At 36.3% G+C, this 23,477-nt stretch overlaps 1 long non-coding RNA gene across 1 annotated transcript in view; it reads right to left on the bottom strand.

The window, feature by feature from the left end:
- Window positions 1-23,477, bottom strand: part of LOC106005821 — a 100,395-nt gene that overhangs the window by 75,835 nt on the left and 1,083 nt on the right. The window lies entirely within an intron of this gene.

Genomic DNA, 23,477 nt, shown 5'->3' with positions numbered 1-23,477 from the left:
GCACTATAAGAAATATTAAAGGGGGGACGCCTGGGTGGCTCAGTTGGTTGGACGACTGCCTTCGGCTCAGGTCATGAGCCTGGAGTCCCGGGATCGAGTCCCGCATCGGACTCCCAGCTCCATGGGGAGTCTGCTTCTCTCTCTGACCTTCTCCTCGTTCATGCTCTCTCTCACTGTCTCTCTCTCAAGTAAATAAATAAATCTTTAAAAAAAAAAAGAAATATTAAAGGGGGATTATATAAAATAAGAACCCAAGAGTGACATAGCACAGATGTTTACAGAGATAATTATAGAAACAAGACTTCATAGGCAACATGACGTCAATAAAAACTTATCTTTCAAAAACCACTCTCAACATGAACAGCCTAAATTCTTCCATAAAATGGTACAGGGTTGTAAACTGGATAAAACAACAGTGCCTGTTTACATCCTGTCTACAAGTGACACATTTGGAAACTAAAGATACATTCAAACTAAAAGTGAACAGATGGAGGACCATCTTTCATGCCAACAGGCCTCAAAAGAAAGCTGGGGTAGTAAATCTCATAACAGATAAATTAGATTTTAAGCTAAAGCCTGTAGTCTGAACTACAGGAGGACACTATACCATTCTTAAAGGGTCTATCCACCAAGAAGATCTAACAATTATAAATATTTATGCCCCCAATATAGGAGTAGCCAACTACATAAGTCAACTGTTTATATCAAAATAAAGAGCCATATTGGTATGAATACACTAATTGTAGGAGATCTTAACATACCACTCTCAGTAACAGACAGATCATCCAAGCAGAAAATCAATACCCACTGAGCCACTCAGGCGTCCCAAGAAATAAGAGCTTTGAATGACACATTGGACTAGATGGACCTCATAGTTATATACAGAACATTCCACTCTAAAACAACACAATACTCATTCTTCTCAAGCACACATGGAACTTTCTTCAGAATAGACCACATAGTGGGTCACAAATCAGGGTTCAAGAGATACTAAAGACTGAGATTATTCCCTGCACATTCTCAGACCATAATGCTTTAAAACTGGAAATTAACAACAAGAAAAACTTTGGAAGGAATTCAAACACTTGGAAGCTGAAGACCATCCTGTTCAAGAATATTTGGATTAACCAGGAAATCAAAGAAGAACTTAAACAATTCATGGAAGCCAAAGAAAATAAAGACACATCAGTCCAAAACCTACGGAATACATCAAAGAAGATCCTAAGGGGGAAATACATAGCCAACTAAGCCTCACTAAAAAAAAATTGAAAAATCCAGAATACACCAACTCTCTTTACACTGTAAAGAACTGGAAAATCAAAAGCAAATTAAGCCAACCCCACACACAAGAAGGGAAATAATCAGCATTACAGCAGAAACCAATGAGTTAAAAACTAGAAATACAGTAGAACACATCAACAAAACTACAAGCTGGTTCTCTGAAAGAATCAATAAGATCGATAAACCATTGGCCAAACTAATCCAAAAGAAAAAAGAGAGAACACAAATTAATAAAATTATGAATGAAAGGGGAGAGATCATGAGTAACACCAAGGAAATTGAAACAATTATTAGAATTTATTATCAACAACTATAAATAAATTAGGCAACTTAGAAGAAATGGATGCATTCCTAGAAACCTATAAACTTGCAAGACTGAAGCAGTAAGAAATTGACAACCTAAATAGACCAATATAATGAGATTGTGATCAAAAAGAAATAATCAAAAAGCTCCCAAAAAACAAAAGCCCAAGACCTGATGGATTCCCTGGGGAATGCTACCAAACATTCAAATAATAAATAATACCTATTCTTTTGAAGCTATTTTTAAAAAAAAGAAACAGAAGGGAAACTTCCAGACTCTTTCTATGAAGCCAGCATTACCCTGATCCCCAAACCGGCAAAGATCCCATCAAAAAGAAGAATTTCAGACCAATTTCCTGGAGGAATATGGATGCCAAGATTCTCAACAAGATCCAAGCTAATAGGATCCAACAGTACATTACAAAGATTATCCACCATGACCTGGTGAGATTTACCCCTGGGATACAAGTGTGGTTCAACATTCACAAATCAAACAATGTGTTATTAAAAATTAATAAGAGGAGAAGAACCACATGGCCGCTCAATTGAAGCAGAAAAAACATTTGACAAAATACAGCATCAGTTCCTGACTAAAACTCTTCAGAGAATAGGGATAGAGGAAACATTCCTCAACTTCATAAAATCATAAAATGAAAAAATTCATAAAAAACAAGTGTTGGAGAGGATGTGGAGAAAGAGAAACCATCTTACAGTGTTGGTGGGAATGCAAGTTGGTGTAGCCAACTTTGGAAAATTGTGTGGATATTCCTTAAGAAATTAAAAATAGAGCTACCCTATGACCCTGCAATTGTACTAATGGGTATTTACCTCAAAGATACACTGTAGTGAAAAGAAGGGCCACTTGTACCCCAATGTTCATAGCAGCAAATGCCACAGTTGCCAAACTGTGGGAAAATCCAAGATGCCCTTCAGTGGATGAATAGATAAAGATGATATGGTCCATATATACAATGGAGTATTATGCTTCCATCAGAAAAGATGAACACTCAACTTTTATATCATCATGGATGGGACTGGAGGGGATTATACTGAGTAAAATAAGTCAAGGAGAGAGAGTCAACTGTCAAATGCATTCACTTACTTATGGAGCATAAGGAATAAAATGGAGGACAATGGGAGATGGAGAGAAATGAGATGGGGGAAAACAGAAAGGGAGACAAACCATGAGAGACTGTGGACTCTGAGAAACAAACTGAGGATTTTGGAGGGGAGGCAGGTGGGGAGTTGGGTGAGCCTGGTGGTGGGTATTATGGAGGGCAGGTATTCCATAGAGCACTGGGTGTGGTGCATAAACAACAAATTTTGGAACACTGAAAAGAAAATAAAATGGAAAAAAATTTTTTAAATCCTTTTTTTAAAATGGAGGCTCTTACTGCTAGGACAAACAAGGCAGAAGAGAGAATTAGTGATATAGAAGACCAAATGGTGGAGAATAAAGAAGGTGAGAAAAAGAGATAAATAACTATTGGATCACAAGGGGAGAATTCAAGAGATAAGTGATACCATAAGATGAAATAATATTAGAATAATTGGGATCCCATAAGAAGAAGAAAGAGAGAAGGGGAAGAAGGTAAACTGGAGCAAATTACAGCAGAGAATTTCCTTAATTTGATGAAAAGAACAAGCATCAAAAACCAGGAGGCACAGGGAATCCCCCTCAAAATCAATAAAAATAGGTCCTCACCCCATCATCCAATAGTAAAACTTACAAATCTCAATGATAGAGTAAATTCTGAAAGCAGCTCAGGACAAGAGGTCTGTAACATCCAATGGTAGAAATACTATATTGTCAGCAGACTTATCCACAGAAATCTGGCAGGCCACAAAGGACTGGCATGATATATTCAGAGCACTAAATGAGAAAAATATGCACCAAGAATACTATATCCAGCTAGGCTGTCACCAGAAATAGAAGGAGAGATAAAAAGCTTCCAGGACAAACAAAAATTAGAAGAATTTGCAAACACCAAACCAGCCCTATGTGAAATATTGAAAGGGGTTCTCTAAGGAAAGAGAGAGCCTAAAAGTAATAGACCAGAAAGGAACAGAGATAATATACAGCAAAAGTAACCTTACAGGGAATACATTGGCACTAAATTCATATCATTCAATAGTTACCCTGAATGTAATTGGGCTAAATTCCCAATCAAAACACACAGGGTATCAAAATGGATAAAAAAAACAAGACCCATCAATATCCTGTCTGTAAGAAACTCATTTTATATTCAAAGACACCTCCAGATTTAAAGTGAGGGGGTGGAAAACAATTTACCATGCTAATGGACATCAAAAGAAAGCTGGGGTGGCAATCCTTATAACAGATAAATTAGAATTTATGCCAAAGACTATAATAAGAGATGAGGAAGGACACTACACCATACTTAAAGGGTCTGTCCAACAAGAAGATCTAACAACTGTAAATATCTATGCCCCTAACATGGGAGCAGCCAATTATATAAACCAATTAATAACAGAATCAAAGAAACACATTGACAATAATACATTAACAGCAGGGGACTTTAACATGCCCCTCACTGTAATGGACAGATCAGCTAAGCAAAAGATCAACAAAGAAATAAAGGCTTTAAATGACACACTAGACCAGATGGACATCACAGATATATTCAGACATTCCATCCCAAAGCAATAGAATACACATTCTTCTCTAGTACACATGGGACATTCTCCAGCATAGATCACATCCTGGGTCACAAATCAGGTTTCACCTGGTACCAAAAGACTGGGATCATTCCCTGTATTTTTTTCAGACCACAAAGCTATGAAGCTAGAACTCAATCACAAGAGGAAAGTTGGAAAGAACTCAGATACATGGGAGGCTAAAGAGCATCCTACTAAAGAATGAATGGGCCAACCAGGAAATTAAAGAAGAATTGAAAAAATTCATGGAAACAAATGATAATGAAAACACAAGTGTTCAAAATCTTCGGGATGCAGCAAAGGCTGAGAGAAAAGTATGTAACAATACAAGCATTTCTCAAGAAACAAGGTCAGCAGAAGAGAAATCATAAAGATCAGAGCAGAAATCAATGAAACAGAAACCAAAAGAAGAATAGAACAAATCAATGAAACTACGAGCTGGTTTTTTGAAAGAATTAATAAAATTGATAAACCCCTGGCCAGACTTAACCAAAAGAAAAGAGAAAGGACCCAAATAAATAAAATCATGAATTTAAGAGGGGAGATCACAACCAACACCAAAGAAAAAGAAATGAGTGTAAGAACAAATTATAAGCAACTATATGCCAGCAAATTTGACAATCTGGAAGAAATGGATGCAATCCTAGAGACATATAAACTACCAAAACTGAACCAGGAAGAAATAGAAAAACTTAGCAGAACCATGACCAGTAAGGAGATTGAAGCAGTCATCAAGAATGTCCCAAAAAACAAAAGCCCAGGGCCAGAGAGCTTTCCAGGGGAATTCTACCAAATATTTAAAGAAGAATACCTATTCTCCTAAAACAGTTCCAAAAATAGAAATGGAAGGAAAATTTCCAAACTCATTTAATGAGGCCAGCATTACCTTGATCCCAAAACCAGACAAAGACCCCATAAAAAATAAGAATTACAGACCAATATCCTTGATGAACATGGATGCAAAAATTCTCACCAAAATACTAGCCAATAGGATCCAACAGTACATTAAAAGGATTATTCACCACAATCAAGTGGTATTTATTCCTGGCCTGCAAGGTTGGTTCAACATCCACAAATCAATCAATGTGATACAACACATTAACAAAAGAAATAACAAGAACTATATGATACTCTTAATAGATGCTGAAACAACATTTGACAAAGTACAGCATCCTTTCTTGATCAAAACACTTCAAAGTGTAGTGATAGAGGGTACATACATCAATATCATCAAAGCCATCTATAAAAAACCCACAACAAATATCATTCTTGATAGGGAAAAACAGCTTTTCCCTAAGGTCAGGAACACGACAGGGATGTCCACTATCATCACTGCTATTCAACATAGCACTAGAAGTCCTAGCCTCGGCAACCAGACAACAAAAAGAAATAAAAGGCATCCAAATTGGCAAAGAAGTCAGACTCTCATTCTTTGCAGATGATGTGATACTTTATGTGGAAAACCCAAAAGACTCCACTCCCGAACTACTAGAACTCTTACAAAATTCGTAAAGTGTCAGGATATAAAATCAATGCACAGAAATCAGTTGCATTTCTATACACCAACAGCAAGACAAAAGAAAGAAAAATTAAGGAGTCAATCCCATTTACAAATGCACACAAAACCATAAGATACCTAGGAATAAACCTAACCAAAGAGGCAAAGAATCTATACTCAGAAAACTATACTCATGAAAGAAATTGAGGAGCACATAAAGAAATAGAAAAACATTCCATGCTCATGGATTGGAAGAACAAATATTGTGAAAATGTCTATGCTACCTAAAGCAAACTACACATTTAATGCAATTCCTATCAAAATCCCATCCATTTTTTTCAAATAAATGGAACAAATAATCCTGAAATTTATATGGAACCAGAAAAGTCCCCAGATAGCCATAGGAATGTTGAAAAAGAAAGCCAGAGTTGGTGGCATCACAATTCCAGACTTCAAGTTCTATTAAAAAGCTATAATCATCAGACAATATGGTACTGACACAAAAACAGACACATAGATTAATGGAACAGAATAGAGAGCCCATAAAGAGACCCCCACATCTATGGTCAACTAATCTTCAACAAAGCAGGAAAGAATATCCAATGGAAAAGAGACAATCTCTTCAACAAATTGAGTTGGGAAACCTGGACAGCCACATGCAGAAGAATGAAACTGGACCATTTCCTTACAACACACACAAATATAGACTCAAAATGGATGAAGGACCTCCATGTGAGAAAGGAAACCATCAAAATCCTTGAGAACACAGGCAACAACCTCTTTGACTTTAGCTGCAGGAACTTCTTCCTAGGAACATCACCAAAGGCAAGGGAAGCAAGGGCAAAAAGAACTATTGAGACTTCATCAAGATCAAAAGCTTTTGCACAGCCAAGGAAACAGTCAATAGAACCAGAAGATAACTGAGAGAATGGGAGAAGATATTCACAAATGACATATCAGATAAAGGTTAGTATCCAAAATCTATAAAGAACTTATCAAACTCAACACCCAAAGAACAAATAATCCAATCAAGGAATGGGCAGAAAACATGAACAGACATTTCTGCAAAGACGACATCCAGATGGCCAAAAGACACATGAAAAAGTGCTCCACATCACTTGGCATCAGGGGAATACAAATCAAAACCACAATGAGATACCACCTCACACCAGTCAGAATGGTTAAAATTAACAGGTCAGGAAATGACAGATGATGGCAAGGATGTGGAGAAAGGGGAACCCTCCTAGACCATTGGTGGGAATGCAAGTTGGTGCAGCCACTCTGGAAAACAGCATGGAGGTTCCTCAAAAAGTTGAAAACAGAGCTACCCTATGACCCATCAATCACATTACTGGGTATTTACCCTAAAGATACAAATGTAGTGATCCGAAGGGGAACACACATCCAAATGTTTATAGTAGCAATCTCCACAATAGCCAAACTATGGAAAGAACCTAGATGTCCTTCAACAGATGAATGGATAAAGAAGAAGTGGTATATATATATACAATGGAATACTAGGCAGTCATCAAAAGAAATGAAACCTTGCCATTTGCAATCATGTGAGTGGAACTAGAGGGTATTATGCTGAGCAAAATAAGCCAATCAAAGAAAGGCAATTATCATACACTCCCTCTGATATGAGGAATTTGAGAGGCAGGGCAGGGGGTTGTGGGGAATAGGGAAGGAAAAAAATGAAACAAGATGGGATCAGGAAGGAGAGAAACCATAAGGGACTCTTAATCTCACAAAACAAACTGAGGGTTGCAGGGGATTGGGGGGGTGGGGATAGGATAGTTGGGTTATGGACATTGGGGTGAGTCTGTGCTATGGTGAGTGCTGTGAAATGTGTAAGCCTGATGATTCACATACCTGTACCCCTGGGACAAATAATACATTATACATTAATTTAAAAAAAAAAAAAAAAGAGCTTCTGTACAGCAAAGGAAACCTAAAACAAAATGAAAAGACCACCTATAGAATGTGAGAATATATGTATAAATGATGTATCTGATAAAGGGCTCATAACCAAAATATATAAAGAACTTGTATACAACTCAACAGCCCCCCCCCCAAAATAATCCAATTTAAAAATTGGGCAGAACACATGAACAAATATTTGTCCAGACAAGACCTATAGATGGACAATAAACACATGAAAAAATGCCCAGTATTACTCATCATCAGGGAAATGCAAATCAAAATCACAGTAAGATATCCCCTCACACCTGTCAGGATGGCTAAATCAAAAACACAAGAAACCACAAGTGTTGGTGAGTGTGTGAAGAAGGAACCCTTGTCCACTGCTGGTAGGAATGCAAACCATTGTAGTCACTGTGGAAAACACTATGGAGGCTGCTCAAAAAATTAAAAATAGAACTACTATATGACCCAGTTATCACATAATCACATTACTAAATATTTACCCGAAGAATATGAAAACTCTCATTCAAAAAGACATATGCTATGTTTATTATAGTATTATTTATAATAGCCAAATTATGGAAGCAGTCCAAGTGTTCATCATAGATGAATGAATATGTGGTATATACAAACATACACACACACACACACACACACACAAAGGACTATTATTCAGCCATAAAATATATAATGAAATCTTGCCATTTGCAACAACACGGATTGATCTAGAGAGTATAATGTTAATCAAAATAAGCCAGTCAGAGAAAGTCAAATACCATATGATTTCACTCAGATAAGGAATTTAAGAAAAAAAACAAAGGAACAAAAGGGGAAAGGGGGACAAACCAAGAAATAGACTTTTTTTTTAAAGATTTTATTAATTTATTTTACAGAGAGAGAGACAGCGAGAGAGAGAACACAAGCAGGAGGAGTGGGGGAGGGAGAAGCAGGCTCCCTGCTGAGCAGGCAGTCTGATGCAGGGCTGGATCCCAGGGTCCCTGGATCATGACCTGAGCCAAAGGCAGACACTTAATGACTAAGCCACCTAGGCGCTCCCAAGAAATAGACTATTAACTGTAGAGAACAAACTAACGGTTACCAGAGGGGGGAGATGGATAGGGGAGTAGATGAAATAGATGATGGGGATTAAAGAATGAGCTTGTCACAATAAGCACACAGTGATATATGCAACTGTTGCATCACTGTTTTGTACACCTGAAATTAATATAATAGTGTGCATTAACTACACTGGAATTAAAAGAAAAAATAAAATAAGTATTCTTATCTTGATGGAAGTGTTGAATCGCTATACTGTGCACCTGAAACTAAACAACATTGTACATTAACCACACTGGAATTAAAATAAATGTATTTATTTATTTATTTGAGAGAGAGAGAGAAAGATGTGGGGGAGGGGAAGAGGGACATGGAGAGAGAAAATCCCAAACAGCTTCCACACCCAATGTAAAGCCTACAGGACTCAACCTCACAACCTTGAGATAATGACCTGAGCTGAAATCAAGAGTCAGACTCTTAAGTCACTGAGCCCAGGTGCCCCTAAAATTTAATTTAATTTTTAAAATATACATTACAACTACTTTTTATATAGTAAAATTAATCTAAGAAAAAGACTTGATGCAATGATTTTTATTTTTAAAAGATACACTTCTTCAAGCCCCCAAGTGAAATCTAAATTAAAATACTTACTATTCTCTGGGGTGCCTGGTGGCTTAGTCAGGCAAGCATCCAACTCTTGGTTTCAGCTCAAGTCATGATCTTCGGGTTGTGAGATCAAGCCCCATGTCTAGCTCCACAGAGCCTAAATAGGGTTTTCTCTCTTCCTCTCTCCTAGCTCTCCCTCCTCCCTCCCTCTCTAAAAAAAAGACAGAGAGAGAGAGAAAACTTGGATGACCCTAGGTATAAAGATGGCTCTTCAGATGCAACACAAAAGGCACAATCCATGAAGGAAATAATGATAATCTAAACTTCATTACAATTAAGAATTTTTGCTCCATTAAAGATAATGTCAATACGAGAAGACAAGACTTGGGCTAGGACAAAATATTTGCAGAAGATATGTATGACGAGGACTATAATCCAAAATATACAAAGAAGTCTTAAATCTCTACAATAAGAAAACAACTCAATTTAAAAATGGGCCAAAGACCTTAACAGAGAGCTCACCAAAAAGATATACCAATGGCAAATGTGCATATGAAAAGCTATTCAACAACATAAGTCATCAGGAAAATGCAAAATGAAACAATAATGAGATGTCACTACACACCTATTAGAATGGTCAAAATCTGGAACACTGACAACACCAAATTTTGACAAGGATGTGGAACAATAGGAATTCTCATTACTGCTAACATGAATGCAAAATGATACAGCCACTTCAGAAGACAGTTCAGTGGTTTCTTCTAAAACTAGACACAGTCTTAAAATATGATCCAGCAGTCATGCTCCTTGGCATTTATCCAAAAAAGCTGAAAACTCATGTCCACACTAAAACCTGAACATGGAGGTTGACAGAAATTTTATTTGTAATTGCCAAAATTTGGAAGCAACCAAGTTGTCCTTAAATAGGTAAATGGAAAAATAAACTGGTACACCTCATCAATCAAAAATTCAGCACTACAGGGATGCCTGGGTGGCTCAGTTGGTTGGACAACTGCCTTCGGCTCAGGTCATGATCCTGGAGTCCCGGGATCGAGTCCCACATCGGGCTCCCAGCTCCACAGGGAGTCTGCTTCTCCCTCTGACCTTCTCCTCGCTCATGCTCTCTCTCACTGTCTCTCTCAAATAAATAAATAAAATCTTAAAAAAAAAAATTCAGCACTACAATGAAATAAGCTATGGAGCCATGAAAAGACATGGAGGAAATTTAAATGCATATGGCTAAGTGAAAGAAGCCAATCTGAAAAGTCTATATACTGGATGATTCCAACTATATGACATTCTGGAAGAGATAAAAATAGGAAAACAATAAAAGATTTGTGGTGACCAGAGGTCAGGGAGAGGAAGGGATGAAGAGGCAGAGCAGGGAGAATTTTTAGGGCAGTGAAGTTACTCATGACACCAGCATGGTGGATACATGCCATTGTATATTTGCCCAAACCTGTAGAATATATAAAACCAAGAGGGAAACTCTAACGTAAAATGTATGGACTTTGGGTAATAATGATATGTCAGAGGAAGTTCATCAGCTGTAACAAACATATCATTCTGGTGGGGGATGGTAATAGCAGGGGAGGCTATATTTGTGTGGGGGCAGGGGGATATATTGGGAAATCTCTGTACCTTCCTCTCAATTTTGATATGAACACAAAAATGCTTTTTAAAAGTTAAATCTTTAAAAAGTGTAGGATCACCTTTTACCTTAAGCAAACACACTTGACAAATACAGGAATTAATGGCTTGAACTTTGGAGTCAAAAGTCAACTGGAATCCTGAGTCTGATGTTGTGTGACTTTGTGCAACTGACTTACCTCTCTAATGCCTCAGTTTTCACAACTGGAAAACTGAGCTAACAATGGCTATTCCTGAGGGCTAATAAGCAGATTAAATGAGATAGTATGCATTCAACATCTGGTACAACACCAGCCACAAATGTTCAATAGATGCGGCCTATAATGCAAGACCCCATACCCCCATCTAGGGAAAATAAGAGGCTCTTCTCAACTTTGTACACATAGAAGTATTGAACAGGCTGTGGAATATTATCTCAAACTATTTTAACAAATTTTTTTCATTTTTTTATCCTGATAAAAGAAAAGCCTAGGTTAAAAACAAACAAACAAACAAACAAACAAACAAAAAACCTTGTATATTCAAATGGTCTGAGTCCTGCAGCATCAGTGTTTCAGACATTCTGAATTCATGAATAAATTGATTACTGAAAGAACATGAAAGAACACATAATGTAACTTTCCTTAGTTTTGTTTTTCGCTATTCTGGGAATAAAATTTTATATATACATTGCTTTACACTTTCTGTTTTACACTTTTCTGAAGACATGCTCTTTTACCAAGTATTTGATGGTGTGGGAAACCTGTCAATCTCAATTGCAAAGAATATTTAGAGTAATGGGAATCTTACAGTTTAAAACTTTTGAAGTGTTAAATGGGCTTTTGCTTCAGGAAGGAAAATAAGCACTTGTCAACTTGGATCACATCAAGCATTTCAGGAATAGTATCCATAGAATGCTTGGTAAGAAAAAAAGCAAAACCCAGAACATAATAATTCTTACCAAAATTATCTCCCTGTAATAAGAAGTAAATATAAGTTAGGCTCTAAAGCAAATTACAGGCATCTGTAAGATGCATGATATGCAACTCTAGTTCTCAACCCTGTTTCTTTGCTTTTTAAAATAAGTCCCATGATTGGAAGCACTGGCCCCTTTGATTTGTAAATATTGTGCTCAGAGAGATGATCATGCTATAGAGGTATCAAAACATGAAAGCTAAACAAGCAAAGATTAAAGGTAGATGAGAAATTTGAGATTTAAGTAGGGTGGGTGACTTGGCAAAGTACATAAAGCTTGAGCCAGAAGAGGAGCAGAGTCAGAAGAGGAAATGAAACAGGCTCAAGAATCCCAGTTTCTCCTCCAAAGAATCCTAATACAAGATAAGCAGCTCAGCTTATTAGATGCAACCCTGGGAGTAATATGATTTCAGAAATAAGAACTGTTATTTGTTTGAAAATAGGTCTCCTGCTTGATAGTGTCTAAAATGTCTTCAATAGGAAACAGAGCCTTTAATTAACAAAGACAAGTTTAAAGGCCAGAGTGAACACATTAGAGTGAGTGTTCTCACAGGCATATGAAACACGAACTCCCTTGAAAGAGATAAATGACTAGAAATCAGGAAAAAGCTCTGTATTTGAAGGGTATGAGTGAGTTCTCCAAAGGAACAAAGGTTCTTAAAAGGTGACAATACAGAAGGTTCACATCTGTGACTTCTCAATTTGCCCTGCACTAAAAATCTATATAGAATACTAACTAAAACCTTAAACTTGAGAGTGAGACCTTCACTCAGATCCTACATACATGTATGACTGTGGCATGTCACCTAAACTTTCTAAGCCTTGGTCTTCTCATCTTTAACATAAAAAGGGTATTACTATTTCACATACTTTTATGAGGATTAAAAGAGCTAATATATGGGAAGCATCTGGCACAATGCCTGGCACACAGTAAACAATACATTTTGGTTACTAATATCACCTCACATACCTCTTGTACACATTGAATTCTTAGCAGTAAATATGTTGAAATCTCATTCATCAGTGTTCAGCAAAGAATCTAAGTTTTAACAATGTTATCGCAGTCCTTTCAAATTAGGTCATGATCTATTTTGATTTCTATAAAAATATATTCCTCAAAGTAAAACTGCATTATACTTCTTGAAAACCTGCTTCAGAAAACTATATGAGTTAATAAATATGTTAACTAACTTGTTTGTGATCATTTCACAATATATACATATATTAAATTACCACATTGTATACCTTTTAAAAATCATGTAACCTAAATAAACATAATTGTCAACATTCTTCAATTAAATTGAAAAAAATTTACAAATGGAACTTTGAATCACTGAATTAAAAAAAAGAAAATCTGTTTCAAATTGTTAAATCTAATTTTTCCTATCTTTGTACTTTACCTAAATGCGCTTATTTAACTTTTAGAATCACAAAATAAAAAGCAGTCAGAATATAAATGCCATTACTGTATACTTTGGCTTGAGATTAATTCAGTGTAAGTCCCCATCAATAACTTTTATGCAGATCTGTCAGCCAACTATATCCATATCTGATATGATACTGGTTTATAAAAAGATTATTGTTTTTAAAGGTATTGTATCACCTAATACCCACAAATGGTGGGGAGGCGGGAGGGGTAGAGAGACAACCAGACTCCCTGCTGAGCTTGATCCCAGGCCCAAAGATCATGACCTGAGGAGAAATCAGATGCGCTTAAATGACTGAGCCACCCAGGCGCCCCTACAAAAGATTCTTGAGTGGCAAATTTCCTATGAAGAGAGGACACAATTTAATTTTTTTTCATAATTTAAATTTGTAATACTTTTAAGCAATAAATAGGAATATTTTGAGGTATCTGGACCAGGAATATTATATCCTGGGAATTTGTGAGAAAAGTGCATTTTCAGGCCCCATCCAGAGCTAATGAATTAGAAATTCAGGTGATGAGGACAAAGAATTATGTTTCAAAAAGCCCTCCAGGTGATTCTGAGGCACAATGAAGTTTGGAAATCACTGGTCTAATCACTGGTCTAAATCTCCAGTGAAAATCACTGGTCTAAAACTCTAGTTACTAAAGTGAAACTTCCTAATCCTATGGATAATAGAGAACCCAGAATTCCTGGCTTATGTCATGTGATTACAGGGAGAAGTTCTATACTCATAACTACCTACCAATAGCCTATAAAGTGGGGAGAGGAAGGATATGGCAAAACTTATAGCCTCAAATCACAATTAGACAGCCAAAGGACCTGACTTTTACTCCCTACAGGGAATCCCTAACCAGGATGAATACAGCTACGATCATGCCCCTGCCAGGCAACTCAACAATGTTCACTAGTGTGTATGGTAACAAAAGAGGCTTTCAGGGGAGACTTGACTTGGAAGATCCTTCTGATATTTCAACTCCCTTTTAAAAAAAAAAATTAAAATGACCTTAAAGTCTTACTCTATTTTAATAGACTGAGATTCTGGGTTTTTTAAACTATTAGGTTGGAAACTGTGCATTTTCAGTTATTTCAAAGGAATAACAGTTTAAAAACACATGAGGCACTGTATGGAGATGATTAACACCTAAGCCACCATCATTCATTCCTGTCCTGTGTCAGAAATCTGTGTGCATTCACTCACTCAAATTTGTATGTAATATAGAGGTTAAATTTTTTTAAGTATTATGAATCTGCCTAAAAGGCAAGGTAATTTTACCCAACAGGCCCTATAGCTATAACGCTTAAGGCCTAAGTTTACGTAACAAAATACTTTTCTTCTAACTTTCATACCCTAAACTTTGTTTTCCTAGACTCTTTACACACATGCACTTTATACCAATTTTTAAAAGCAAACAATTCTGATATAAAGTTAGGCTGTAATCATTAAAGTCAGGCATTGTATCACTTAATACCTGCTCTGGCCTTAAAAATATGATAACTATAGGATAATTTTTTCAAGGTCTCAGATCCATTTCTTTTTTTTTTTTATACTGAAGTATACAATGTTAACATTGTGTACAACAGAGTGATTGGACATGTTTAAACATTGTGCTGTGCTCACAAGTGTAGCTACCATCTGTCACCATACAGTACGGTTACAATGCCATTAACTATATTCCCTGTGCTGTGTCTTTTATATCCGTGACATTCATTCCCTAACTGGAAGACTGTATCTCCCACTCCCCTTTATCCATTTTGCCCAGATCCCTATCCTCCTCCCCTCTGGCAACCATCAGTTTATCCTCTATTTATAGGTCTGTTTCTGCTTTTTGTTTGTTTTGTTTTTTAGATTCCACAAATAAGTGAAATCACATGGTATTTGTCCTTCTCTGACTTATGTCATTTAGCATATTACCCTCTAGGTCGATTCATGTTGAGTTAGAACATTTAATTTTAACAAAAATTTCTTGTTAAATAAACTGATAGGTGCAGCAAGTTAAAGCCAAAACATCTAAAAACGGTGTCTTTGCTTTTGAATAGTTATCTACAGCCCATCTCTCTTATACTGGAAATAAAATAATTGGCCCAGTCCTCTATTCCTAATTTGTGACTGTGAAGCCATGTCACTTGCATTCTGAGCAGTATTATTAGCCTTCAGTTTTTTGTAGTGTGGTACATAAGTGGTAGAGTAGAGCAATGACAGTGGAGAAATGGGACTGCCGTATCAAATGGTAGTTCTTTTTTTAATTTTTTGAGGAAATTCCATAACGGCTGTGCCAATTTACAGTCCCACCAAGAGAATTTTCTAATTTAACCTGCAGTTATGTTTATAAGATTAATAAGTACCGGGATTTAATGTATGTGGCTATAGTTTTATTTTTAAGTGCAGTTATGTTAAGCATGATTTCTCTCCATTATCATTTAACAATCCATATATATTTGGCTTTTTAAATTTTGCCTTAAATCATCTGATTTGTATATGCTTTTTCCCTGAATTCTGCCCAATTTCTTCAAATTTCTAATCTCCTTTCTGTGAGAAGAAAAAAACAAGGTAATTTCTTTTTTCCCTAAAACCCTATCTTTTCTAACCATTAAATGAGTCTCTGGTTTCTCTAGCAAAATATGTTAAATTCTTTTTCAGTGCTTTGAATATCAAAGACATTATTTTCTTTTCATGAAATAACATCTTGAATAATCCATTTTCTTTCAAACTTGCAACAAATTATTTCTCTCCAGAGTGTGACTGTCATTTTTTTTTGTTTTTTTTTTTTAAGTTTTGGGGGTTTTTTTTGTTTTTTTAAGGATTTATTTATTTGACAGAGATCACAAGTAGGCAGAGAGGCAGGCAGAGAGAGAGGAAGAGGCAGCTCCCTGCTGAGCAGAGAGCCCAATGCAGGGGCTCAATCCCAGGACCCTAGGATCATGACCTGAGCCAAAGGCAGATGCTTAACCATCTGAGCCACCCAAGTACCCATTATCTGTCACTTTTAAAGTAACCATACTATTCAAACATTGTTTACTATGGTAAATCCAATGTATTTGAACTAAACTCTGTTTTTCATTTTATATACTGGTATGTGACTGATTTCTATGCTTTCATTGAAACAAGGATAGATGTTCATTTCAATATGCAATAATGGATTTCTAAAGTCCTTATTAAACACAAAGTTTAAAGTCCTTATTTCACACAAAGAACTTAAATTTCCTCTGCAAACTAAGGAATAATGACTTTTTCCTTAAGAAAAATAACTTTTTTCATTCCTATCTTAAGACTTTACCCTCAGAGAACAGAGATGTACTTGAGAATACTTTTTCTGGAAATCTATATCAGATGGGCAGGGGAAAGAAGTAAATAAAGCTAACTGTCAAAAGTCCCCAGGGACACAGCATACCATATGCCTACTATCTTGTTTCTACCTGTATCAAATTTAAGGTACTAGAAGTTAAACATCTTTAACCTGTAAGAAAGCAAAAAACAAACCTGGAAATAATGGGATAAGAGAAAAAAGAACTATTTCCAATGTCTGGGGTATTTATAAGATAGGGTAGGATATTATCTTCATTTCTGGAAAGACTGAATCCAATTACTTTTTCTAACAAAACAAAACAACAACAACAAAAACCTTCAAATAGTATTGAATACTTATCTGTCTTTCCTTTTTCTAATCATACACTCTTCTGTTAACACTTTGTCAACCAGTTCCCAATGAATCTATTCCTTGCAGGTCACTAATAACTTTTAAATATTATACTCAGTAGATAACCTATACCCTCAATTTTTTTTTTACCTGTCTGTATCATTTGGCATTATTAATCACCTTCCCCTTTTTGAGAATTTAACATCCTGTGGTTCATAAAATTGTGCTATTGTAATATTCCTCCTACCTCTTTGAGCTTTCTTTTCTGCTTCCTTTGATCTCTTCATTTACTTATATATTTTCCATAGGTAATTAACTACAAAGTATTACAACAAAGTACAATGTAATTAAGTACCAACCAACCTCCTTCTGAACAAGCCAAGGACCTTAAGATGCTTTAACCAGATGCCATGAATGTCTCTCATCCTTTGTTATAATTGTCTAGAGTATTATTTTTTATAGTTTCAATTTTTGTTTAACCACCCACACACAAACAAGAAATTATTTTCAATAATTAATTTTTTGACATATGTTATCAGTTTCTGTGATTGTTGTTGTTTCTTCCATGCCACGCTTTCCTTTTGGACTTAGTAATATCACAGAGGCATATTCTATGACAACATTTTAGTAAAGAGTCTATAGGTAGTAAACTCCTTTAAGCTTCTGTATGTCTGAAAATACCTCTCTTTTCCTTCGTTCTTGAAGAACAGTTTAATGCACACTTCTAGGTTAATATGTTTTGGTTTTGGTTTTGTTTTTTTTCCCCTTAGCATTTGGAATACATTGGTCCATTCCCTTCTGACAAATTTGGTTTTTTAGATGTTCAGAACTGCCATCATAAGCTGGGTCCTGTCAGACACTCCAAATCATAAAGGCAGGCAGCTCAGCAGAAATCCAACAAAATGCGAAACATCTGGGGCCACCAAGTATGAATGAACAGGACCAGAAGGCATAATCATGCTGCATGAGGGGGTATCCCAGACCCCCACTCCACATACCAAGGTTGGACTAGAATACCAGTCAGCTCACACCAATGGTTACATTGGGGGTTCTTATAAGAACAGTTAAAGGAGGATGAAAAAGCCTCAGCCCTATGAATATAGATTTATGGATAGATAGGCTCAACAAAACAAGCTCCAGGCAGAAATGGAAAACAACTTCATGACACATTACTCAGTGTGTCCTTGAAAAACAATGGAGAGCAAAATTTTCTCAAAGGTGAAGCTTTGAGCTTTTACCTAATAATCCAGTTTGTGTGGAGCTCAATAAATTACTTAAGGCTAAAAATTATACAAGTCAACTTTGACTTCTCCTCTTATTCACTATTATCAGTCAATATTTTCAATTTTTAGATAACATAAAACTCAGTCAAGCTATTTCTGGGGGAAAAAAAAAAAAAGATGGGGGAGATTTTATGTCAAGGATACAGGAGTATTTTATAGAACTCCAGGGCAGGAATGAAACCAGGCCTAAGGACAATTCTAGAAATAGAGATTGGAATTGTACCTAAACTCTTCCGCCATCTCCTGTTTCTCTCTGAATATATGATTTCATCTCTTTCTCTCTCATTTTATCTCCCTTTTCTCTATACACTGTCATGCTCTGCTTTTCTACTAGAAACAGTATGTGGAAAATGGCCAATCTATATCTCTCAAGGTTTTAAATGTATAGAAGAATGCAAGTCATGCTTCTACATATGCCTGTCCAATTTTCCCAAGACCATTTGTTGAAGAGACTTTATTTTTTTCCATTGGGTATTCTTTCTTGCTTTGTCAAAGATTAGCTGACCATACATTTGAGGGTCCATTTCTGGGTTCTCTATTCTGTTCCACTGATCCATGTTTAGTACCATACTGTCTTAATGATTGCAACTTTGTAATATAGCTTGCAGCCTGGCACTGTGATGCCACCAGCTTTGGTTTTCTTTTTTAATACACCTCTGGCTATTCGGGGTCTTTCCTGGTTCCATATAAATTTTAGAATGATTTATTCCAGCTCTGTGAGAAAAGTTGATGGTATTTTGATAAGGATTGAATTGAATGTGTCAATTGCTCTGGGTAGCATAGAGATTTTAACACTTATTCTTCCAATCTATAAGCAGAGAATGTTTTTCCATTTCTTTGTGTCTTCCTCAATTTCTTTCATAAGTGGTCTGTAGTTTTTAGAGTATAGATCCTTTACCTCTTTGGCTGGGTTTAATCCTAAGTATTTTATGGTTTGGGGTACAACTGTAAATGAGATCATCTCCTTAATTTCTCGTTTCAATCTCATTGTTAGTGTACAGAAATGCAACTGGTCTTGATTTTATATCTTGCCATGTTACTGAATTCCTATTTGAGTTTCTAGCAATTTGGGGGTGGAGTCCCTTGGGTTTCCCACTTAATCTATCATGTCATCTGCAAAGAGTGAAAATTTCGCTTCTTCTTTGCCAATTTGAATGCCTTTTATTTCTTTTTGTTTTCTGATTGCTGAGGCCAGGACTTCTAGTACTAAGTTGAACAACAGTGGTAAGAGTCGGCATCCCTGTCATGTTCCTGACCTTAGGGGAAAAGCTCTGTATTTCCCCACTGGGAATGATATTCACTGTGGGCTTTTTGTAGATGGTTTTTATGATATTGAGGTTGTTCTCTCCATCCCTACACCGTGGAGAGTTTTAATCAAGAAAGGATGCTGTACTTTGTCAAATCCTTTTTTTGCATCAATTGACAGGATCATATGGTTCTTGTCCTTTCTTTTATTAATGCAACGTGTCATGTTGATTGATTTGCGAATGGTGAACCACGCTTGCAGCCCATTTTCTTACACCATACACAAAGAACAACTCAAAATGGACAGAAGACCTAAATGTGAGATAGGAATCCATCAAAATTCTAGAGGAGAACATAGGCTGCAACCTCTCTGACCTTGCCACAGCAACTTCTTGCTAGACATATCTCCAAAGGCAAGGGAAACAAAGGCAAAATGAACTACCGGGACTTCATCAAGATAAAAAGCTTTTGTACAGCAAAGGAAACAGTCAACAAAACCAAAAGACAACTGACAGAATGGAAGAAGATATTTGCAAATGACATACCAGATAAAGGACTAGTATCTAAGATCTATAAAGAACTCATCAAACTCAACACCCAAAAAATAAATAATCCAGTCAAGGAACAGGCAGAAGACAGGAACAGACATTTCTCCAAGAAGACATACAAATGGCCAACAGACATATGAAAAAATGCTCCACACCACTTGGCACCAAGGAAATACAAATCAAAAACCACAATTAGATACCACCTCACACCAGTCAGAATGGCTAAAATTAACAAGAGAGGAAACAACAAATGTTTGTGAGGATATGGAGAAAGGGGAACCCTCTTACACTGCTGGTGGGAGTGAGCACAAGCTGGTACAGTATGGAAAACAGTATGGAGGTTCTGGAAAACAGTATGGAGGTTTCTTAAGAAGGTAAAAATAGAGCTACGCTACGACCCAGCAATTGTACTACTAGGGATGTCCCCCGGAGATACAAATGTAGTACATATATAGTGTATATACATACAAGTGTAGATAAAATGTAGTGTAGAGATGATCCAAAGGGGCATCTGAACCTCAATGTTCATAGTAGCAATGTCCACAATACCCAAACTGTGGAATGAGCCAAGATGTCCATCAACAGATAAATGGTATATACACACAATGGAATATTATTCAGCCATCAGAAAGGATGACTACTGGGGCGCCTGGGTGGCTCAGTGGGTTAAGCCGCTGCCTTCGGCTCAGGTCATGATCTGAGGGTCTTGGGATCGAGTCCCGCATCGGGCTCTCTGCTCAGCGGGGAGCCTGTTCCCTCTCTCTCTCTCTCTCTGCCTGCCTCTCCATCTACTTGTGATTTCTCTCTGTCAAATAAATAAATAAAATCTTAAAAAAAAAAAAAAAGAAAGGATGACTACTTACCATTTATACTGATGTGGGTAGAACTGGAGGGTATTATATTGAACAAAATATGTTAAGCAGAGAAAGACAATTATCATATGGTTTCACTCTTATGTGGAATATAAGAAACAGGGCAGAAGACTTTAGAGAAAGGAAGAGAAAACTGTATGGGAAGTCATCAGAGAAGAAAAACTGTGACAGACCCTAACTATACTGGAGGGGAAGTGGTGGGGATGAGGTAATTGGGTGATGGCCATTAATGAGGGCATGAGATGTGATGAGCTCTGAGTGTTTTATGAAACTAATAAATTACTGAACACTACATCTAAAAAAATGATGTACTATAAGTTGGCTAATTGAATTTACATAAAAGAAAAAATGAATGCATGTCATGGCCTACCATCTTAAGACTTAATTTTTTTAATTTGGTGTAAATACAAATTCCTATGCTAAAAACCAAACCAAACCAATAAATAAAGCCAAAAAACACCTCTAACTGACCCAGCTTGAATTAGGTACCTATCCCAGATCCAAACAAATTGTGGAGAGGGTCATCTTACTAAAAATCGTTGCTAGAAGCTTTGCCTTGACCCTGAGAGAGAACCAGGTCATTATAAATTGAACAAATAAATTTACTCCATCATCCTCATTTATTCTCCCAGTTATCCTGGCTGAAAACCTCAGTCATTTTTGGCTTATCCTTCTCTCTTATTTACTATATAGATCTGTCACCAAAAACAATTTCATTCTTCTTTCAAAATTACTCTTTTATCTATTTCTTCTTTTTTCCCATTGCCTTTATTATTTACCAAAATGACTCATCCCAAAAAAGTTACTTCACTATAGTAAATTTGCATTTCTTTAACTACTGGTGAAAATAAACATTTTTCATTTTTCCTTCATGACACAGGCTTTATTACTCCTGCTTTCTTGATTTGTGTTATATGAATTATATGTCTTCCCTTCTCATTCTTATGTTGAAGTACTAACCACCCCCCATGTGACTGTATTTAGAGATAGAGCCTTAAAGAAGAAATTAAGGTTTAACTAAGTTACAAGCATGGAGCTCGAATCACTAGGACTGGTGCTGTTGCAAGAAGAGGAAGAAACCCCAGGGATGCTTGCCAACGTAAGGAAGGCCATGGAAAGACACATGAGAAGGCTGTCTGCAAATTAAGGAGAGAGGCCTCAGGAGACACTAAAACTGTGGGCATCCTGATCTTGGACTTTTAGTCCCCAGAAATGTGAGAAAATAAATTTCTGTTAAGCCTCCTAGTTTGTGGTATGTTGTTACAACAGGCTTAGCTGACTAATTCAGTTTGCCTATGCTTATTATCCATTTTTCTTTTATTTTTTTTCTGGTTAGACCTCTCTAAACATTAAGGTTATCAGCCTTTTATCCAAAATAAATGTTACAACTATTTTTCCCAACTTATTTTGGCCCCTCACACCTATTTTGTTTTGTTTTATATACTGAAGTTTTTTTTAGTGCAGTAAAAATTTTCAAACCTTTAATGGCTGCTACATTTGAAATTGAGCTTAGAAAGTTCTTCTGTTTTTCTAGTCCACACAGAATTAGATAGATATAGATTATAGATAGATGGATGATAGAGAGATGTTAAATAGATATGATGGATGGATGGAGAGATCATAGATAAGTGATAGATGATAAGAAAGAAAGAAAGATAGGATGGACAGATAATAGATGATAGCTGATAGGTAGATAGGATGGATGATAGATAATAGATTGATAGCTAATAGGCAGGTAGGTTGGTAGGTAGGTAGATAAGATATATATGGTGATGGATGGATGGATGGATAAAAGATGATTGCTAGATTGTAGGTAGGTATTTAAAAAAAAAAAAAGAAAGAAAGTTCTTCCATTTTCCAGTATATTTATGTTCACCTTTATCTTCTTCCAGTTCTTTTTATCTCATCTGAATTCTACTTTCAATGTAGGATGTAAAATACAGATCAATTCTTTTTTTCAGATAGCTAATCAATTACCCCTGTACCATATACTCATTTTCCCATTTACTTTAAATGTTTTTATCATATCCTAAATAGTTACATGCACTTAAAACCCCTGTTGCTTTGTACTAATGACATTCATTCATTCGATAATTCATTTTGGAGATGATATTGTTCCACATTTATCATTAGGGAAAAATAATTTTCCACCAAATGCAAGAAACACTATTTTGGGGGTCTCAAATTATAAAAAATTTATGGAGGAAAGTTTTTATTTTTATTTATTTATTTAAGATTATTTATTTATTTATTTGACAGACAGAGATCACAAGTAGGCAGAGAGGCAGGCAGAGAGAGAGGAGGAAGCAGGCTCCCTGCTGAGCAGAGAGCCCGATGTGGGGCTCGATCCCAGGACTCTGGGATCATGACCTGAGCCGAAGGCAGAGGCTTTAACCCACTGAGCCACCCAGGCGCCCCAGGAGGAAAGTTTTTAAATTAAAATAATCACAATCGCTTTTGGCTAACAATAAACATTAAAATAGGTACAAAATTACTTTAATCCAGACATGAACC

The sequence above is a fragment of the Mustela putorius genome, unplaced genomic scaffold, assembly GCF_011764305.1.
Source record: "Mustela putorius furo isolate JIRA1106 unplaced genomic scaffold, ASM1176430v1.1 tig00003863_pilon_pilon_pilon, whole genome shotgun sequence".
NCBI classification, from domain to species: Eukaryota; Metazoa; Chordata; class Mammalia; order Carnivora; family Mustelidae; genus Mustela; species Mustela putorius.
This window is presented reverse-complemented; position numbering and strand designations above follow the sequence as displayed.